The following is a 22,605-nucleotide window of genomic DNA, read 5'->3' on the forward strand; positions in this document are numbered from 1 at the left end:
AATAAAATAGAAATACAATACAATACAATACAATACAATACAATACAATGTGTGTGTTTTAAAAATAGTGGTTTTCTGAGGTTAAGCTGATATCTCCCAAACTTGCCAGTGAAGAAGGAAGACTTTTCCAAAATCGGAATGGTGCGTTGTTCTTAATTTGGAAATCTCATTTGCAAGGTGATGGGGTTTGAATCTTTCTTTCTGTACCTTCAGGGTGTCATTTCAGAGTCTGATATTTCATGACCCAAGGGTTCTATCACCTAATCTTTCTGTTTCGGTCCCTGGGAGGCAAAACTGATTCATTGATTTGGCCTCTTTTTGAATGACACCCATAGGAATTAGAGTCCATTGACCAGCTCCCTACTCAGTCTGGACACCAGAGTGATTCAGTGAGCAAAATGCTGTGCCATCTTCTTGTGTAGGACTTTTGACATTGAGAAATCTCACCATCAGAATCAGATGTACCCTCAAGCACATTGGTTGTAGTTCATCACAAAGTGTCTCTTTCCCCATCTTTGATCACTGTCTATTGTTAGGAGCTGAACTATTTACAGGGGTATTCCTGTTAATTTGATACTGAATCAAACTTTCGTACGGTAATAAAGAACTTTAGCCATGAAGATATTTCAAATCATTGGGTCCTTTTCTGTCTGCATTAGCTAAACTCAAACATGAATTATTTGATCAGAGTTTACAGATGGAGGAAACTGATTTTGATCCTAAAATAGCAGTTCTTGTCCCAACAACTCAATTACCTTCAGACAGGTAGTGCTGTTACTTAAACAGATTTTAGGCCTCAGATTACCGATTTTTAATGTTGAAGCAAACAGGAAAGAAGGCCAGCTGGTTTGGATGTTTATTTTGAGTGGTTTAGTGGCCTGGCTGCATTGCTTTGCTCTGTCTTATGGAATCTCTTAGGTCAGTATTGCTTAGGATCTCTTGATACTTGACCACAAGCAAAGATGAAATGTACATGAGTCCCTTTGACTGTCAGGTTTAAGTTCCTGGAAATAAAGTAAGTGGAAATCTGTTCCCACACATATTTGCCAAGTTGTGCGTTGACTGTATAAGACGGAAATTAAACTTTTTTTTTAAAAAGGGAAATGCAAGTGATCAGCATCTCATTTCCTTTACGAAATGTGTTTATCTGATATTGTTCTTTTGTCACAGGAATTAGTTTGTACGCATGTATATTCAGGAAAGCTTTCAGAAAGCGCCTTTGCCTCTTTTTCTTGGAGTTCCTGGTATCACCTCTCTATTCCCTTTCACTTAATTCCCTGAGGAAAGGGCAACCAGCACTGAAAAAAAAAAATGGAGTAGGGGGTGTTTAGAAGTCATTATTGACATAAAAACAGGTTGAAATGTTGTGAAAAAGGTAAACTCAATAAATCAACTAATCAGTCAGCAAAGAGAACATGGATAGAGGAGAAAGTATTCCACTTTTTGCTGATGTTTGTTCCCTTTTATCTGTTTTGAGGGTCTTGAGACTCCTCCCTCAGGTAGTGGCAATGGAGAGACTATCCAATGAGAACTGGTAAGGCGGATGTCATTTTACCTGTCCCTTTCTTCCTCTCCTGGGCTTTCCCTCCTCTTCTGTCTCTCTGAAGGAGGTCTCTCCTGCTCAATAGGCATCTCATTCTAAAATGCTGAAGGGGCCAAGGCGAAGGGAGCAGGCCAGTAGCCAACTGGAAGAGGAGTGAGAAGAACCTCAATGAGATGACAAGAATGGAAACAAAGGATCAGGAAAGAACCTTTGTCCAGGGATAAAGGCCATGCCCTAGACCAGTCCTCCACCTGTACGTTGTCTTTCTCATTCTGCTTGGTGAAGTTTTAGAAAAATGGTCACCCCCTTAATCTGAAAAATTTAGACCAACTTTGAAAAATAAGTTGTATGTTAAATACATATTCAGTAAAATTGGGAATGAAGAAAAGTATACTGTTAATATCAGAGGTTTCATAAATGAAATGGTAGGGAAGAAGGAAATTTTGATTTGTTAAGAATCTTTTCATCTTTTGCTGTTTTTTTCTCTACTTAAAAAAATACCTTTCATTGAGAAAAATTTCAAATTACACAAAAGACAGTGAATAGTATAGTAAACTCCCATACACACACCCAGATTTGTCTATCCATCTCCCTTTTATTCTGAAGCTATTAGAAGTAGACATCATGTATTTGGATCAACTAGTATTTTACCCTGAAATACAGTCATACAGGAAAAAGCAGAGTAAGTGCTTAATACTTCCTTTTTAATAGACAGTTTTAGAGTTGGTACTTTAGTTTTTTCAAAGGGTATTAAAGAGTTTCCTTTTTTTTTTTTTTGAGTATCATTATATATTCATGGATTTAAAAAATATTATGTTTTAATTAGTTGCGGTGATTTTTTTTTTTCTGGATGCTCAAGTACAACCTTGGTTCACTGGGATCCCCTTCAAGTTGGCTCCTGTGTATACATAAAGAAAAGAGAGCCTCTCATAAGAGAATCACAGTGAATTTTCACAGACTGGCCAGTTCCATATCATCAGCAACCAGATCAAGATAACAGAACATCCCAGAAGCACTCTTGTCCTGTTAATTTCTTTGACCCTACTTTTTGGACAACAGGATGCTTCTCTTGTACATTTCATATCCCAGTCTAAGTATCAGCCATTCTAAGAAGCTCTGGTTCTTTTCAGTAGGTAATGGAATTTAGAAACTAGAGTCTAGGGGCACCTGGGTGGCTCAGTTGGTTAAGTATCCGACTCTTGATTTCAGTTCAGGTCATGATCTCACAGTTCATGAGATCGAATCCCATGTCAGGCTCCCAGGCTAATGGTGTGGAGCCTCTCTCTCTTTCCCTCTCCTCTGCTCACACACTTGTATGCTCTCTGTCTCTTTCTCTCAAAATAAATAAACAAACATTAAAACAAAATAAAATAAATAGAAACTGCAGTCTAGGTCTTAGGAGGGCTTATTCCTGTGGGTTCTCAGTGATTCTAGGCTTTTTGGGGGGCAGGGTAGAAACTATATACATTTAAAAATAATACATATGAGTTCATACTGGTTTTTTCAAGCTAACTTTATGGAATTTTAATGTTGTTTGATTTTATATTTGTATCTCTTTTCTCTTACACTGAAGATCTTGGTTCCAAAATCAGATTACAAACTTATTTGCTCTATTCTTTATTTTTTTAATTTTTTTTCAATATATGAAATTTATTGTCAAATTGGTTTCCATACAACACCCAGTGCTCATCCCAAAAGGTGCCCTCCTCAGTACCCATCACCCATCCTCCCCTCCCTCCCACCTCCCATCAACCCTCAGTTTGTTCTCAGTTTTTAAGAGTCTCTTATGCTTTATTCTTTAAGTACACAGAATACTTTCAGATGAATAAGCTCAGTCAGCATTACTACTACTAATTATTATTCTGTTTTTATGCAGAGAAAATATGTAGAGTTTTATTTATCCTTTTTTTTTGGTCATTATTTTTGGTCTTTTAAAATTCATGCATGAGGTTAGAAGATGAATGTTTCCTTCAACTCCATTTTTAGTATTAATGTTGATACGTTTCTTGGCAGTGAAATTCAGTCTATTAAATCTTTAGTTTACCAGATAATTTGAGTTATTTGCAACTCATTACATCATAAGCAGGAGATGTTCCAGAAGCGACAGTGGGATTATTGTTCTCTCTGGGTGGTAGATCGATTTGTGCTGCATTGGATGCATTTATTAGTGTCTACCCTTCCTCATAGTGCAGGTCCAGCGATAGAAGAAAGATAAACACTCTAAATGAAGCAGAGAGCCTGAAAGTGCCCCAGGATTTTTGTCTTCTTGCTTCTTTTTATTTGATAGATGGTTATTTGATGGGTGCATATTTTGGAATGCCTTTTCGCCCCCTTGGTTGGTCAAGTGATCAAGTGCTTTGACTTTTGGACACATTTTGTAATATTTGACCCTGGGATAAATGTAAGCATTCATAGAGAATATGGGTGTAGGTAGTCTCTCCCACCTTCCTCCTGTCCATCCTTCCTTTCTGCCAACCATCTATCCTTCCTTTTTTTTTTTTTTTTTTGCACACCCAGTTAATTCTTGGACCCCGAGCCGAGGGCTGCACAAGGGAGGAATAAGGAGAGCTACATCACTCCCTATTTTGTCTTTTAAAACTTTTAACCTGTCTTCTCAAAACCTCTTATTCTCAAACCACCTCCGTAAGGTATTTGAGTTCTTTCCAATATATTTTTACATACAGAAGAATGATTAATACTGTAATTAGTCTAACTGTGAGGTTGATTTAAAATTATTTGTTTATTGGCTTTTTACATCAGATGAGTAATGCTAGGAAGTACTGTGTGTATGAACCCACAAGACACATCGCTTTGAAAGGTTTGGCTTTCAGAGAACAAGGATGTATTGGAGTAACAATTCTAAACTTTGCCCCAGTAAGAAATGATTACAAAGATGATGGACTAACACATCGACTCCCCAAAACTTCACTGTGTATGGCTGGTGGTAGACTTTTAAAGGTTTGAGATTTCAGAAACAATGGTGTGTCTTTTCTCCTGTGCCTTATAGCAACCCTGCTGTATCTGAAGTGTTCACTCATTTGTGTAGGCATTTGGTCATTCATTCATCCATCCATGTAGCAAAGTCTCTGGAATATCTATCTATCAATATGCACCAGTCACTATTTTGGACCCAGGAATGATAACAAAGAGAGCAGGAATCATAACTGGTGAAGTCTCTGGGAAAAGATAATAAGCCAATAAACAAATAATGTAACTATTGAATGAGGTAAGAGCTGTGAAGGGAATGAAAAGAACATTGTGCTAGAGAGCGACAGAGATGGTGCCTATTTCAAGGCAACAGGAGCTGAGAACTGAAAGATGATTTGCTGACTGCATGTTCATGTTTGGAGTACTGAATTTAGAAGCACTGTACAATTTACTTAAACAATACCTGACAAATTCAGCATGTGAATTTATTTCCAAATGTCTTGGGTTTTTTTTTGTTGTTTTTTTTGGTCGGTACTTTAAGGTTAAAATCTCTTGTTTTGTCAGTTTATAAAAACTGGAGGAAGTCCTTGGGGGAAGAGTATATATGGGAACTTGCTGTGGTGTATTTGTAATTCTCTGCAAATCTTAAATTGTTCCAAAATAAAACACTTAAAAGAAAAAACTGGTGAGGAAATACCAAAATTTGTAGCAAATCAAACACAGTGTTGCTTCGATTTGCAGAGATGAGGTAGCTAGGTTTACACAGGAAGGTCCTGTGCAGAGAGTGGCACGTGTTGAGAATTTATTACTTAAATGGTCTCGTACTTGTCCCATCACTCATTTTTGGACTGGACCAATTTCCCCCCGGTTTTTGATCCTTAATTTTATCTTCTTAAATTTCAGAAATGTAGCAAAACTTACCAATAAAGTTAATTTACATTTTTCCTTTTTTAAAATAATTCATGCATTTTCTTGAAATCGTCTTGGACTATGTAGGGTGTTATGTTTCAGTTGGATATTAGCAAATCTTTTTCACGTGGGGGTTTTGGTAAAAAGTTTACCCTGATCGAAGTGATCCCCTCTACCCTTTATTCTATTAATATTTTTCAGTTTGTGTATTTCTAAACATAAAGTATCTTCTTTTTTACATGTTAGGGGAGATAGAGAAATCTGAAGTTGGCAAGAAGCATTAAATTCAGAATCTCCTCTGTGAATGCTTGCCAGCTGCAGTGTGGATTAACAGCCCTGCCATGGGAAGCTGTTGGGGAATCTACAATCTTTAAAAGTACTTTGCAGTATTTGGTCCCAAGAATGCTTACTCATCTTCAATAATCTAGTTCAAGGATCAGCAAATTATAGCCCACAGGGCAAACCTGGCTTGCAAGCCTGGCTTTATAAATTAAGTTTTAGTAGAACATAGCCGTGCTTATTCATGTGCTCATTTTCTATGGCTGCTTTTCCACTACAATGGCAGTGTTGAGTAGCTGCGGTGAGACCGTATGGCTCATAAAGCCTAAAATATTTTGTTTGGCCCTTTACATAAAAAGTTTGCTGACCTCTGATGGAGTCAGATGGTGACTGGATTATCTCTGCCCATTTCGGAATCTGGGATCCAAAAAATGTTGCAGTTGCAGGGATTAGTAGACAATAGAGTCCTGTTGGGTTATGATAGAGCTTTTTGCTTTATTTTATTTCATTTTTTAAAATGTTTTTATTTAGTTTAGAGAGAGAGCGAGTGCGAGTGGCAGAGGGGCAGAGAGAGAGGGGGCAAGAGATCTGAAGCGGGCTCTGTGCCGACAGCAGAGAGCCCAATGTGGGACTTGAACCCACAGACTGTGAGATCATGACCTGAACCAAAGTCAGACGTTTAACTGACTGAGCCACCCAGGCGCCCTGCTGTATCTTCTTTTTTATTCATAGGTAGAGATACTGTGTTTGTAGTAAAAATACTTTTTCATAAGCTTTCTAATGTTTTTAGTAACAGTTTTGTAGCATGAAGCCCATTTCTATAAATGTTAAATGCGAAACACCTTAGTTATCAGTTGAAATTCTTATTATATATATTTTTGAATTGCTGAGGAACAATTTTAACAATTCCTTATTTTTGAGGCTTTACATCTATTACTTGGGAGTGACTGTGTCTAATACTATATTATTATTCCCTAGTGTTAGTGTTAGGTCATCGAAGAACAGGGCCCAGCTGGCGATCCTTTACACCTGTGTCCAGAGTCAGGCTTGTTGAAACAGAGTGCTGGACAGAGTGCTCACAGGTTTTGACCCACTAGTATGGACAGGCGCAAGAATTTGCATTTGAAATGAGTTCCCAGGTGGCATGTTGGTCCTGGATCACCTTTCAAAACCTCTGTAGTAGACAGCACTGGTATTTCCTAAGCTTGGGATTTGGGGAAAAGTAGCTTTTTTCATCTCAATTCAATATCAGGTGACACATTAAAACTTCCTTTGAATTTCTTAAACTTCCACTCATCATCTTTGTGGCAGGACTCACTAATGAACCAGGTATCATTTTACTACTTTTTTCTGTTTTCCAGTCCCAAACTTCTGTTGCCATTGCCTCCTGGCCTCACTGCTCTTGGGTTTTACTTTTTAAAAAAAGAAAATCTCTTTACTGATGTTTTCAGTGGAATTTTGGGATGAAACAGATCCTGTCTATATTCAGTCTGCCAGATTTACCCCAGTGTGGTGTGTGTGTGTGTGTGTGTCTGTGTGTGTGTGTGTGTGTGAGTGCACATTTTAAAGTACTTCTTTCTTTTCTTGATTCTCGTAAAATCCTGTGAAGTGAGTTGGGAACTCAAGTCTTTTCTCTGCATAAAAGAAACCAAGGTCCTGAGACACAAGATCTTGTGATCTGCTGGAAAAGGAAGGCTCCAGCTCAAGCTTTTTGACTGACATCCATTTCTTTGTTAGTTGTACCATGAGTTTGACACTATCTGGACCTCAAATGTAGTTTGTCAAACTATTGGGACCCCTATTATTTCACTTCATATCAGTGTCTCAATTATTTTTGATAATAAAATAATCTTAAGTGTGTTATTTGATCGTTCTTTTATATTTAAGTGTGGGCTTATTTTTAATAAGGATATGCCCCAAATCCATTTAAATACATGAACTGGTACATCAGTTTCTATTTTGTGGATTTTTGTTAAATTATGCCCCCTCCCCAAATACTCTTGATCCTTTTGATGGAAAATTAGCAACCTTTTTCATAGGGGCTTTTAATAAAATAGTGTCATGGATCAAACCAGTCTCAAAATTAGTACTCTGGAGACAGGTGTCCTGAACCTGCTCATGGAGGAAGTTGATGTTCTCGTGGGTACAGTGTGTCCTCAAATCTGCTCCCTGACAGTCATTTGGAGGAGGGGCTCAGAAGAGGATGCATAATAACAGTAACCATTTTACACAAATAATGGCATCTGCTTCTCACAACTTCATGAAATAGATATTTTTATCCCTGTTTTTAAGTTTATTTATTAAAAAACTTTTTAAACATTTATTTATTCTTGAGAGAGAGAGAGAGAGAGACAGAGTGTGAACAGGAGAGGGGCAGAGAGAGAGGTAGACACAGAATCTGAAGCCAGCTCCAGGCTCTGAGCTGACGCGGGGCTCAAACTCACAAGCCATAAGATCATGACCTGAGCCAAAGTCGGACGCTCAACCGACTGAGCCACTCAGGCACCCCAATTTATTTTTAGAGAGAGGAGAGAGAGCGGGAAAGGGGCAGAGAGTGAGGGAGAGAGAGAATTCCAAACAGGCTCCTTGCTGTCAGTGCAGAGCCTGATGCAGGGCTCAGTCTCACGTACCATGAGATCATGACCTGAGATGAAATCAAGATTCAGACGCTTAATCAACTGAGCCAACCAGGTGTGCCTATCCCTATTTTATAGATGAGGAAATTGAGGCATAGAGAAATAAAGTAAATTGCCTGATGTTTGATAGCTAGGAAATAACAGAGTTGGGATTGGTTTCAGACCTAGGCAATCCATGAATTTTTTTTTTTTAAGTGTAAAAATAGAAAGAAAAAACAGCACAGGATATATGCAGTGGAGTACTGACAAACATTTAAAAATCAGCTCTCTAAAAAGGGGGAGGATGCTGATTTGCATGGCTTACTTCTATCATGGCCAATTTCAAGTTCCCAAGAGGATGTCCCTGGAGGCTGGTCTGGCAGGCAGGGGGCTCCTGAGCCTGTGTAAGCTCGCTCCAGCCCACCACCAGGTGTGTGCGAAGATTACCACACCCCAATTAAATGAGTACATGATGCTGAACTGCCTGGGGCCTGGCAGCAAATCCTCAGTTATTGTCAGCTGTTCCTTCTCTCCTGTGGCAATGAATGAGCAATAATTGAAACTAACACTCATGCTGAATACCCGATGCAAATAGAAGTATGGGCACCCTGATATGTAGGTAAAGGTCTACATAAACATTGCTATTCTGGAGGGATGACAGTTTTTTTAAAATTCTGCTTAAGGCTCTTAATCATGAAATATTTGCGATTAGGTAGATAATGGCTAGTCAATTAGGTAGGTGGCAGGTGCGGTAACTCTGTGCAGCCAGGCTAATTCATCATCCGTATTGAAAGAATTACACTACTGCCTCTCTTCCTATTCCTAATGTATGACTCGGCACCAGGGAGAACAGAGCAGATAATGCCCCAGGCCCCTAGAGTACCATTAGCAGGTTGGTGGGTCTTTTTTTAGGAAAACCCAGAGGTTTCCCCTTGGGAATGTTGAACTCTGTACAGTCTTTCTCTCTATTGAACAGAAAGGGAACTCCACTCTGCAAATCATTTGGATTATTTTTGGGTTCTCTTTGGGCAAATATAATAAAATCCAAGACCTGGCATGAGGGGGTTATCTCAGGCAGCCTGTGAGCACAGTCAACTGTATTTAATGTATATAATGAGGGCTTAGATCTTAACTGAAATGATAAGCCCAGCAAACAATCTGAGTGGTTTTTGTGGTCCCTGATATCCGACTGCAACGATGAAAGTGACATAGTCCCCACCCACGAATATTATACAGAATCGGTACAAATAAACAGTGCGGTGGTATTCAATAATATATGCATGCATAAATATAGAAGTAATACAGATTGCAGTGGCAATTCTAATTGATTAAGAAAGATTTTATAAAGAAAATGAAACCTGAGCACAAAATAACACAGAAGTGATGTCTGCATATTATAAAAGTTATTACAGGTGATAATACAGGAACTTTTTTATTTTTGTAAAATATACATAAAATTTACCATTCTAGCAGTTTTTAAATTCTTATTTCAGAGGCACTAAGTACATTCACATTGTACTATAACCATCACTATGGTTTGACTGTTTGTGTTGCAACAAAATTCATATGTTGAAATCCTTATTCCTGAGGTGATAGTATTTGGGGAGGTGATTAGGTCATGGGTGGGTCCTTGTGAGTGGAATTAAAAGAGACTCCAGAGAGATCCCTTCCCCCCTTCTGCTATGTGAGGACAAAACAAGCAGATGACCATTTATGAACTAGGAAAGTGGGTTTTTACCAGGTGCCAGATCTTCTGGTGTCATGATCCTGGACTTCCCCCAGCCTCCAAAACTGTGAGAAATAGATGCTTGTTGTTCAATTTTTTCTTTAACATTTATTTATTTTTGAGAGAGAGAGAAAGAGACAGAGAGAGACAGAGCGTGAGCAGGGGAGGAGCAGAGAGAGAGGGAGACACAGAATCTGAAGCAGGCTCCAGGCTCTGAGCTCTCAGTGTAGAGTCAGATGCAGGGCTTGAACTCAAGGATCATGAGTCATGACCTGAGCTGAAGTCAGATGCTAAATCAACTGAGGCCACCCAGGCACCTAAATCCTTGTTGTTTTTAAGCCACTTAGTTTATGGTATTTTGTTAATAACAACACAAATGGATTCGGACAACCACTTTTTAATTGAAGTATAATTGACACAGAATATTAATTAGTTTCAGATGTGCAGCATAGTGATTAGCAGCTCTTTGTGTTATGCTGTGCTCACCACAAGTGTAGCCAGCACCTGTCAGCCAGTGTCCCCATGCTGTACCTTTCATCCCTGTGACCTATTTTAGCTGGAAGCCTGTACTACTCGCTCCCCTTTATCCATTTTGCCCAGCCCCCAGCGCAGACAACTACTTTCTTTCTCGAGAACTTTTTCATCTTCCAAACTGAAATTCTGTACTTACTGAACCCAAACTCCGTTTCCCCCTCCTCATGGACACTGGCAAACACCCTTCTATAAATTTGACTCTGTAGGTACCTAATATAATTTGACTACTGTAGGTACCTAGTATAAGTAGAATCATACAATATTGGTCCTTAGGTTACTCAGCATAATGTCTTCGAGGTTCATCTGCATTGTAGCATGTATCAGAATTTCCGTTCTTCTTAAGGCTGAATTCTATTCCATTGTACAAATGTACCACATTTTGTTTATACGTCCATCTGCTGATGGACACTTGGGTTGCTTTCACCTTTTCCCTATTATGAATAATGCTGCTCTGAATATCAGTGTACAAATATCTGTTCAAGTCCCTGCCTTCCATTCTTTTGGGCGTATACCCAGAATTGGAACTGCTGAATCATATAGTAATTTTATTGTTAATTTTTTGAGGAGTCACCATACCATTTTCAATAGCAGTCTGCCATTTTACATTTCTGGTAGCAATGTATCAGAATCACTTCTGGAACATTTTTAACCTAAACCATTTTGTCGGCTTTAAGCCAACTCTTCAGCATAGCTCAGTACAGGAAATTCCTCTAGAGAACAGGACATTTGCCGCTACTCAAGTCATTTGGTGTCTCAGTAAAAGTTTATACACACTCAACATGGATTAATGAATTATTATTTAAGATCACAAGGCAGAGGCAAAATCTTTGATGTTTCCTGCTGTTGCCAAAAAGTCCCCACTGTGCTGACAATCAGTACTTATTAGCAGTCATGGGAACCATAATTCCCAATATTATCTTTCCTGTTAAAATATGAATTATGACATTACCAAGCTTCCTTTCAAAACATGTTAGCAAGAGTCAGAAACCAAATAATGAATGAAAAAGTGGCTGACAAATCTTATAAAATTAGCATTGGCAAAATTATCGAGGTGATGGTACGAAAATGGCCTTGTCAAAACAGGCTGTGGCACATGCTCCCATCAAAATCAAATGTCCTGTGATCGCGTTATGTTAAATATGTTGTACAGCTTTTGTGCCCATGGATTGTCTTTTAACCTGTACTGGTAAGAATCCTTTTAGTAATATGAACTCCCAAGGATGTACTTTTTTTAGCCTTTTGATAATCCGATGAAAGGTATTGAATATCTCCCTAGGAAAATATCATGCTTGTATGCCCCATACATTTCATATCATTTAAGAACCTCTATAAATTTGTATTATACATCAGTAATGTACCATCCTGTAAAAAAAAAAAAAACACCAAAAAACTAGAGTTCTCATTTATTCATTGATTTATTAGTAAAATAAGGGTAAATAGCAGTGAAAGAATTTGTTTCATGGGCTTTGAGGTCAAATAGATTTGGAAACCAAACTAAGGACCCTGTTTAACAAACCTCCTAAATCCTACTTTTGTCATCTATACACTATGAATAACAAAAGAGTTCTTGGATGGGAAGTAGGACATCTGGCCTGCTGGGTTTTTTGTTTTTTTTTTAATTTCTCTTTTTATTATTATTGTGTTTTTTGGTTTTTGTTTTTGAGAGAGAGAGAATGGGGCGGGGGGGAGAGGAAGAGGGAGAGAGAGAATCCCAAGCAGGCTCCATGCTGTCAGGGCAGAGCCTGACTCAGGACTTGATCTCATGAACCATGAGATCATGTGCTGAGCCAAAATTAAGAGTCAGTTGCTTAACCAACTGAGTCACCTAGGCACCCCACAACCTTCTCATTTGATTCTGTACTTGAAATAGACATAAAATAGAACATTTTAACATGTTTTATTTCTATTTATCCAGAGTTTATATGTCTTTATTATTTGTTTTTAGGTTTATTTATTCATTTTGATAGAGAGAGAGCACAAACAGGGAGGGACAGAGAGAGTGAGAGAGAATCCCAAGCAGGCTCATCACTGTCAGCATGGAGCCTGACACAGGGCTCGAACTCACGAACTGTGAGACTATGACCTGAGCTGAAGTCAACATTTAACCAACTGAGCCTCCCAGGCACCCGCTAAAACTTTATTTTAAAAGCAATTTTAAGTTTACAGCAAAATTGCAAAAGGTAAAATTGCAGAAAGTACAGAGGATTTCCACATCCTTCCTGCTCCACACACATAGCCTCTTCCATTGTCAACATCCCACACCAGAGTGGTACCTCCATTACAATCAATGATGAGCCTACACTGACAGGTCATTATCACCTAAAGTCCATAGTTTACGTTAGGGTTTACTCTTGGTGTCGTACATTCTGTGGTCTGGACAAATATATGACACATATCCACGAATACAGCATACGTAGAATAGTTTCACTGTCCTAAACATCCTTTGTGCTTCACCTATTTTATCCTTCCTCCCACTCTCCCACTCCCAACCCTGGCAACCACTCATCTTTTTTTTCTGTCTCCATATTTTTGCCTTTTCCAAAGTGTCATATAGTTGGGATTATATAGTATGTACCATTTTCAGACTTGCCATTTTCACTTAAAAAATGAAGATGGATGGATGGATGGATGGATGGATGAATAGATAGATATGCAACCAGCTACATTACTGAAAGCTTGCTTTCTTTTCACCCCTTCTGGTTGACTTTCATTTGATTCTCATGTGCATTTAATTTTTAAAATCTTTTTTATTTTTTACATTTTATTTTTGATGGGGTTGGGGGGAACAAGTGGGGGAGGGGCAGAGAAAGAGGGGGACAGAGGATCCAAAATGGGCTCTGCACTGACAGCAGAGAGCCTGATGCTGGGCTTAGACTCACAAACCATGAGATCATGACCTGAGCCAAAGTCAGATGCTTAACTGACAGCTGTCCAGACCCCCCTCATGTGCATTTCAGATGAACGATTATATTGTTCCCTGGTTAGCATTCTCAGAGCACAGTGTTAACAAGGTAATAACCAGTATGATTATTTTGTTGTTGACATTGACGAAAATGGTACTGATGTTTCACCATTGAGCCTGATGCTAGATTGATTTATGTGTCTGTGTGTGTATGCTCATGCGTTTATATATAAACAATAGCACATAGAAAGGCAGCTATTCCCAGGTGCCTGAGTAGCTCAGTCAGTTAAGTGTCCAACTGTTGATCATGGCTCAGGTCATGATCTTGTGGTTCGTGAGTTTGAGCCCCACATCAGGCTTTGCACTGCCTGCTTGGGATTCTGTCCCTCTCTCAGTCTCTCTGTCTGTCTGTCTGTCTGTCTCTCTCTCAAAATAAATAAATATAACAACAACAAAAAAGAGGTGTGTGGGTGGCTCAGTTGGTTAAGCATCTGACTTTGGCTCAGGTCATGATCTCAGGGTTCGTGAGTTTGAAATCCACATTTGGCTCTCTTCTGACAGCACAGAGCCCACTTCAGATCCTCTGTCCCCATCTCTCTATGCTTACCCCACCTCAATATAAATAAACATTAAAAACATTTTTTTTAATAAAAATAAAGGCAACTATTCCAATATTTGTTCAGAGTTGTTAAATATTTGGCAATGGATATTAAATGGTGTACTTTTTTTTTTTTTTTTTTTTTAATTTTTTTTTTCAACGTTTTTTATTTATTTTTGGGACAGAGAGAAACAGAGCATGAACGGGGGAGGGGCAGAGAGAGAGGGAGACACAGCATCGGAAACAGGCTCCAGGCTCCGAGCCATCAGCCCAGAGCCTGACGCGGGGCTCGAACTCACGGACCGCGAGATCGTGACCTGGCTGAAGTCGGACGCTTAACCGACTGCGCCACCCAGGCGCCCCAAATGGTGTACTTTTTAAATCAAGATGATTGTAGAATATTTAGCCTTTGGATTATTATTAGTTTTAGTTATTTATTATAGATTGCAACAATTATCTAATAACTTAGTGTCTTCTATTCCTTGGTTATATACTTTTTTAAATTTTTTTTTTTCAACGTTTATTTATTTTTGGGACAGAGAGAGACAGAGCATGAACGGGGGAGGGTCAGAGAGAGAGGGAGACACAGAATCGGAAACAGGCTCCAGGCTCCGAGCCATCAGCCCAGAGCCTGACGCGGGGCTCGAACTCACAGACCGCGAGATCGTGACCTGGCTGAAGTCGGACGCTTAACCGACTGCGCCACCCAGGCGCCCCTGGTTATATACTTTTTATAACCTCCTTTCTGTACTTATGGTTCCTGTTTTTCTACATATTTAGAAATGAAAGTATAAGTAAATAATGTAAATTAGTTGATAAATCTAAGATGTTTATTTGTTTATATTTTTCTTATGTTTGGCTTTTCAAATTTCATAAATTATAAAATTAATGCATTTTTGTTTGTTCATTTATTTATTTATTTATTGAGTAGGCTGCCCACCCAGCACGGGAGCTCAACGTGGGGCTTGAACTCATGACCCTGAGATCAAGACCTGAGCTGAGATCAAGAGTTGGATGCTTAACCAGCTGAGCCACCCTTGAGATCTGTTTTTATTCTTTTGTGTTTAATAATGGAAATGATTAAGACCATGAATTTTCCTTTCATTATAGCTGTAGCTATGTTCAACATTTCTAACATATTCTTTGATTGCTTTTACCCTAGTCTTTCACCTGTGAGTTAACTGGACAATGCACTCCCATCATTCAGAAAGAAAGGGGAGGGAGGTGAGGGACAGGACTGAATGCTTTTGGTTTCTGCTCTGTTTTCAAATGTTCTACAATATCAATGTGCTTTATTTTTTCTTCAACCTAAGATGTACTTAGGAGAGTATATTTTTGAACTTTTTCTAGGATTAACCCCTGCTTGCTTCCAATGTTTCATTAATATTTAACTTATTGAATTGCTTCAGAGAGTGATCGAAATTCAGCAGTATCATTAAGATCTTATTTTGATTTGCTTTTTACTAATTTTGCCTGATAAAGATTTTTTTTTATTTTCCAGATAAAGATACTTATTTATATTTTTAAAGATTTTATTTTTCAAATTGAAGTCTTCCTTATGTTAAGGAATATTTTTGAATACTATTCCTTTTCTCTTTTGGTTTTTGTCTTCAGGGCGATCCATATCTGTAGATTCAGGTTCTGTTATCTGTTAACTTTTCCTGCCCTTTTTTCCATTTGCAAGATGATTTCCTAAACTTTATCTTTTAAACCTACCTCTTGACTAGATTTTTCTGCAGAAGTGTTCAGTGTTTCATTAATATCATTTTAATTATTTTAAAATGATGGTGTCATCATTTGTTGCCTTTATTTCTTCCTTACCTTTACTAGTTCCCACTGCTTCTGAACCTGTCTTATTTCTTATTCAGAGAATTTTTTTTTTTTAATTTGTGAAAGTGTGAAACAGTGGTGCTCTAAAGCTGCCCTCTCTTTTACTAGGATTAGCATTCCAGATCAGCCCTCTAGTTACCTCTTGCACATAGTAATTTGCTCTCCTATTGGGGGAATATATTTTATAGTGTTTTATACACACACACTTTTTTTTTTAACTTTATTTTTCTTTAAATGAGATCTGTTCCTTGTCAAAAGAATATTTATGCCAGTTATCCTTTGCTTCTTTAGTGTTTAGTTAATTAGCATTCAAAGACTATACTTTCAGGGATCATTTCTATAGTTCTTTACTTAATTAGCATTCACATCCTCTGTAAACTCACCCTGGAGGTCTAAGTGATGTTGTAGAATGTAGGTCTGTCCTGTTCATTTCCTTGGTAAAGGATCTTAGGAGAGTGAGTAGAGAGTGACCAGAGTTTTCATCAGTCACAATGAGAAGTCTGTTTGTATGCTCTTTTCCTCGTTAGTTTTTTAAATAAGTGCGCCAGAAGCCATCTTGGCAGGGAAAGCTGTATTTTGGGGGTGCTTTGGAATATGTCCATGATGCTCTTTGGAAGCCAGGACCAAGGAAAGCAGCAAAAGATAAGGCAGGGCCATGTTCTTGAGTGCCAGGAGAGCTGTGCCTCCAGGCCTAGGAACGCTGTTAATCTGTGGTGAGGCTTTTCCCTGGGCTTCTTGCTCCTCGCCTCTCTTATCTAGAGAAAATAGGTGGAGTTTGCCCGCCTTTCTTCTTTTAACACCACTTCACTGTCTTAAGAAGGGAGATATATTTGGTTTCATACATCATGGTTTGGTTGTGAGTAAAGTGATTCCTTACATTTTATGGCATTTATTCTTTTTTCTTTTTAAGTTTGTTTCTTGAGAGAGAGAGAGAGAGAGAGAGAGAGCGTGCACAAGTAGGGGAAGGGCAGAGAGAGAGGAAGAGAGAGAGAATACCAAGCAGGCTCTGCATTGTCAGCCTGGAGACCAATGTGCATCTCGAACTCACAGTGAGATCATACCCGGAGCTGAAGTTGGACGCTTATCCAACTGAACCACCCAGGCGCCTCATGGCATTTATTCTTTAGTGAAAGTACTTGATTTTTTAATTTTTTTTAAAATCCTTTTAGCCTCTGCCTTTTAGTCATTTTCTAGGAAAATGTTTATCAAATATCTTATACCACCATTTTTTTTTTCTTTTAGAAGTGATTGGTTTATCTTCATGAAAGCATTCCTTGATTTTCTTTTTCTTTTTGTGCGTTAATGACCTTAGAAATAAAAAGATTCCCTACCCTCTCTCTATAAGGGAGAAAAAAAAAACCTAATGTAAATGACATTGTAATGACTGTAATATATAATGATGATAGGCATTCATTGCTCTGGTGATGATCTTGATTGGAAAACTAGTTTATTCCATCCAGCAGTACAATGACATTTGCACTGATAAGATCAGTTGATGATAGGATTGCCCTGTCCCTGTGGCTTGTGCCACATCTACTGTGGCTCCTCTTGATTCTCTGTAAATAGTCATGCAGATGTTGAAAAAGACAAACCATCAACAACCCAGATACTAATTTAAAACACAACCTAATGTCAAAACCATGAAGGACTAGACCCTAATTTTATGAAGGCTGCATCCCAAATTCAGGAAAATAGTGACTGAGCCAGGTCTTGATAGTGGCAAACCTCAGCTGCTGTTGCAGAAAAGGAGGCTATTTGAGAAAGAGCAGAAAAAGTATTACTTAATTCTTCCAGGCTGTCTTCACACTTGGAGATTCTGGTTGGCCCCAGTCAGAAGTGGTATCAGCTCCTCCATGTTGTGTTAGAATACTAAGTGTAATTCTCTAAAATTTCAAATTAAATCACCAAGATTGGGAAAAGGACTAGGAAAAGAAAGTTTTGAGGTAGGGTGGTGTGGGGGAGGTTTTATATTGCAGGGGCTACTAGAAGGATACCATTTTACTCTTGACTGTCACATACAGACTGTAGGTTCCAGCAGGATTTAGAGAAACTTGAAGGGAAACAGAATGTTACAAGGGAAATTTTATCTTTCACAGTAATGGCAAATATAAAACTCAGTTAAAACCATCTTAAAATCAGTATTATAAGGAAAAGCAGATTATAAAGGAAAAGCCATCAGGCATTGAAAGAAACAAAGAACCATAAAATAGGAAGTGTAGCATGATTTGTCAGGGATAAGGCCGACTATTAGTTATAATATTAAATGGAAATGGGAAAAATCTCGCTAATATTAGATTTTTTTTAACAACTCAACATGATCTTTACTACAGGAATACATAATACAAAGTGATACAGAAACTTTAAATGTAAAAGGATGGACAAATTTCACTAATCACTTGCAACCAGAAAGAGAGCAGATGATACCAAATAAAGCAAAAAAGTATTGAAATGAATGAAGAGGATCATTTTATATAATAATCAAACGCAAACGGAATTATTATGAACTCTCCCGTGATAAATTTCATTGTTTCAAAATATACAGAATATAAACGTATCATGGTATATCCGTGTGGTGGCCTCATGCGTAGTGATTAAGAGCCATGATACTAAAGCTCCTTTGTTCACAAAGAAGGCTGTTACCAATATATTGTTGGTTGAAAAAAGCATATTGCAGATAGATTGGACATTATTTTCCTACTTTGGTTAAGATAGAATCAAATGTTAACTAGGGTTATTTTTAGGTTGACGAAACTAGAGTCAATTAAAATATTTATATCTGAGCTTAATCTTTTTCTATGGTGAATATAGTAGATTATTGTCCCAAGTATTTTTTGTTGCCTTATATTGGATGCTTTATACTTTCATGCATCGTCAACCTCAGTTTGGCCATGTGACCTGTTTTGGCCAATAAGATGTGAGTGAAAGTGACATGTTCCACCTGCACCTAAGAACTGTCTCATGGTTCTACCTTCATCACTTGGGGGTTGATACAGGGTAGAGCTGCAGCTGAACTCTACAGGACATGTAAATAAAACATGTAAATAAACCTTTCTTGTAAGCCCTTGAGATTTTGTGGTTGTATATTACCACGTCACAACTCAGCCCCGCTGACATAGTCAAGTTCCAGATGTTTTTCTGAACACATACAATTTATAATGCTTGTGAACAGCAGCTTGTAGAAGTCTTCCTTGCCACCTCATGCTTTAGTCAGGTCTCTAGGTCATAAATCTGAATTTTATGTCACTCAGTGTAAATGCAAATGTTATAGCACTTACAAACAATTGTAGTGATCCCACTGATATGAATGGGGAAGAAGACAGGAAAATCAGATGTTCAGCTCTTGTATTGCTGTTATTTGCAGCAACAATATTTTTCTCATAGAGTATAGAAATTATGTTGGTATTGATTTTAAAATCTATGGTCTTTCAAAAAACTAAATAAAATAAAATCTATGGTCTTTCTTTACCTTGGGATTTTGTTTAGGCAATTTCTGAAAATGTGCTTTGATAGAGATGAAGTAATTTTTTTTAATGTCACACTAATACTTTAGGAGTAAAGAGTAAATAGGTATAGCCTACTAATAGAATTTAGACTTACTTTTGTAATACACTTTGAAATAGAGCAGGTGATTAAACACTTGATTGATAATCAGATTGGAATGAACTTTAAAGGTCATCTCACTCAACTTTAGGTACTCAAAATCCTCTTTGTTAAAAAAAATCAGAAGTTAATAAAACAACAGTAATGTCAAAAATGATTCTTAGGGCGCCTGGGTGGCTCCATCCGTTAAGCGTCTGACTTCAGCTCAGGTCATGATCTTGTGGTCTGGGTTCAAAACCCGTGTTGGGCTCTGGGCTTACAGCTCAGAGTCTGGAGTCTGCTTCTGATTCTGTGTCTCCCTCTCTCTCTGCCCCTCCCCTGCTTGCTCTCTGTCTCTCTCAGAAATAAACGTTAAAAAAATTTTTTTTTTTTTAATGATTCTTAGAGTGAATTAAATTCTCTAAATCGCCTTTTCTTATTCTTGGTATTCTTCAAGATATTCATAATGGTAATTCAACCAAAAGATTGCGTTTTCATCATCGACAACTTACCCTGAAAATGTCATTTTAAATTAAAAACCAAGGTATTAGCATTTGGTATGTATTAATGGGGAAAGTGCAGTTGGGAGTTGGGCGCAGTTAAGAAAAAGAAGTTCAAGGGGAGCCTGGGTGGCTCAGTCAGTTAAGTGTCTGACTTTGGCCTAGGTCATGATCTTACGATTCATGGGTTCGGGCCCCAGCTTGGAGCCTGGAGCCTGCTTTGGATTCTGTGTCTCCCTCTCTCTCTGCCCCTCCTCTGCTCATGCTCTCTCTCTGCCTCAAAAATAAATTAAAAAACATTAACAAAATTTTTTTAAAAATCAAAAGAAAAAAGTTCAAAAGAGGAAATGTTGGCTCTTGATGTAGCTTGGGTTGAATTTACTTCCAAATGGATAACAGTCTAATTGGTTTGGTTGTTTCAACCTCATCCCTTGGGGACACGTGAATACCTCACAGAACCTCCATACTTTTAGCTCAAGTATCAGCGGCTTGTAAGACATCTTGGACCAGAAAGTACTTCAAGTCAGAGACCTGAGCAGTGTTCTTGCTTTCTGTTTGCTGGCATCACAGCTCGGCTTGAGAAATTTCAGTCACGCTTTAATTAGACTACCTTCACAAAACAAAAGGATTGGATGATCATCTATCGCATGTCGGTATATCACTGCCTTTTGACAATACTCAATGCAAGCTGATCTCCAGCCAAGGAAAGAGCACTGCAGCTCTTTACATTTCTGTTAGTCCAAAGACTAATTTTGTTTCCAGAGAAAGTTTTCCAATTTGGGGGATAAGTGGTGGTGATAATGAAGTTGAAATCTGAAGAAAGGATTTTAAGTTTTATTCGCTAGAGAGTCCAGGTCTCCCAATTTAAAATAATTTGCCTTTTAATTATTGGGATTGTTCTTTTGAATCTTCTCTGTAACCAGGTGCCATTAAAATCCTGATTAACACATTCAGGGTCACATAATCCATTAACGTACTGTTGCAGATTTAGAAAATAATAACTATTTGTAGGCCTGTGTAAAATGTACCTGCACTTGCAGAGTTTACATGATCTGTACATAAATCATACAACACATTTATATCAGAAACATAATCTTTAAACATTTGTCTATAGCCTAAATTTCTCTGAGCTAGGGACTACATTTCCAAGTGTTTATCTCCATTTGAATGCCTCAGTTATACCTGAAACTCATTGGGTTGAAACCATACTCGTGCCTTTCTGCCAATCCTGATTTCCTTTGGCCAGACCTCACTCAGAATACCAGAAACCTAGGAGTCTTCCTCAACCCTGTCTTCTCCTCTTCCCCACTGCCCCCCTTCATACCCTGTTACAGCTGACAAGACTGGATGCTGAATTTCTTGCCAGCTCTCTAATCCATTATCTCTTGCATCCTGATTGGGTCTCCCTCACCCCCTGTATTTCCCCAATTTGGTTCTCCTCGTGGCTATCAAAGTATCCTTTTATTTATTTATTTTTTTAAATGTTTATTTATTTTAACAGGGGTGGGGGCAGAGAGAGAAAGAGAGAGAATCCCAAACAGACTCCACACTGCCAACACAGAGCCCAATGCAGAGCTCAAACAAACTCACGAACCACAAGATCATGACCCGAGCAGAAACCAAGAGTTAGACACTTAACCGACTGAGCCACCCAGGTGCCCTTCAAAGTATCCTTTTAAACACACAAATCTGGTTATAGCACACTCCTTTATAGCTTCTTATGCCTTAATGATAAAAATAGAAAAGTTGAACATGGTTGACAAGGCCTTGCCCCTGCCTCTCTCTGACCCATCGTGCCACTCTCTGATCATTATGGGCAGCACTAACTTCTTGATCATACCAAGCCAAATATCCAGGCACCTGCTTAACTCGTGCTTCTCCTTCAGACCTCAGCTCAAACACACTGGATCAGGGATACCTCAGACCTCCAGACCCATTGAGTTCCTCTCACCATGTATCCTCAGACATCTTTATTCTTTTTTGATTTCTTGATTGACTGTCTCTTCCTCTGGATTCAAATTCAGGTCCCATTTTTCTTTAGCCTTAAGATTGCTTTCTGATCATTGCCAGGAGCTTTCTTTTCCAACCTGCACTATAGAACTTACCGAAGTCTTCTGTGCTTCCTTCAAGGAGTACTATCATTAAAATAGGGGCTAGAATTTGGTTTTCTGTTTTCTTGGATGAAGAAAACTTTGGGTAAGCTTTTCATCTTACACCATCATGCTTACCTTAAATTTTTTCTTTTAATTTTAGTTTATTATTTTTTTAAATGTTTATTTTTGAGAGAAAGAGCATGAGTGAGGGAGGGGTAGAGAGAGAGGGAGACGCAGAATTCGAAGCAAGCTCCAGGCTCTGAACTGTCAGCACAGAGCCTGATGTGGGGCTGGAACCCACAAACCACTAGACCATGACCTGAGCCAAAGTCAGTCACTTAACCGACAGAATCACCAAGGCGCCCCCCCCCCCCTTTTTTTTAATTTTAGAGAGAGAGTGTGTGAACAGGGGAAAGGGACAGAGGGAGAGAGAGAATCTTAAGCAGGCTCCATGCTCAGTGCAGAGCCTGATGCAGGGCTTGATCCCATGACCCTGGGATCATGCCCTAGGCAGAGATCAATAGTCAGACACTCAACCAACTTAGCCACCCAGGCTCCCCTAAAAAATT

General features: G+C 38.5%; 1 protein-coding gene and 1 pseudogene across 18 annotated transcripts in view; both read left to right on the top strand.

The window, feature by feature from the left end:
* OSBPL6 (oxysterol binding protein like 6) overlaps positions 1-22,605 on the top strand; it is a 213,549-nt gene that overhangs the window by 98,283 nt on the left and 92,661 nt on the right. For 2 of the 18 annotated variants that reach the window (XM_086718971.1, XM_086718972.1), the window contains exon 3: positions 4,061-4,191. The exons of the other annotated variants lie outside the window; for them this stretch is intronic. The gene's annotated coding sequence lies outside the window, so the exon portion shown is untranslated. The remainder of the gene's footprint in view (positions 1-4,060; positions 4,192-22,605) is intronic. 18 annotated transcript variants of the gene reach the window in all.
* LOC112848996 (small nucleolar RNA U3) lies at positions 16,177-16,281 on the top strand (annotated as a pseudogene).

This window comes from Puma concolor, chromosome C1, assembly GCF_028749965.1.
Source record: "Puma concolor isolate L17-30 chromosome C1, mPumCon1.1.hap2, whole genome shotgun sequence".
Lineage (NCBI taxonomy): Eukaryota > Metazoa > Chordata > Mammalia > Carnivora > Felidae > Puma > Puma concolor.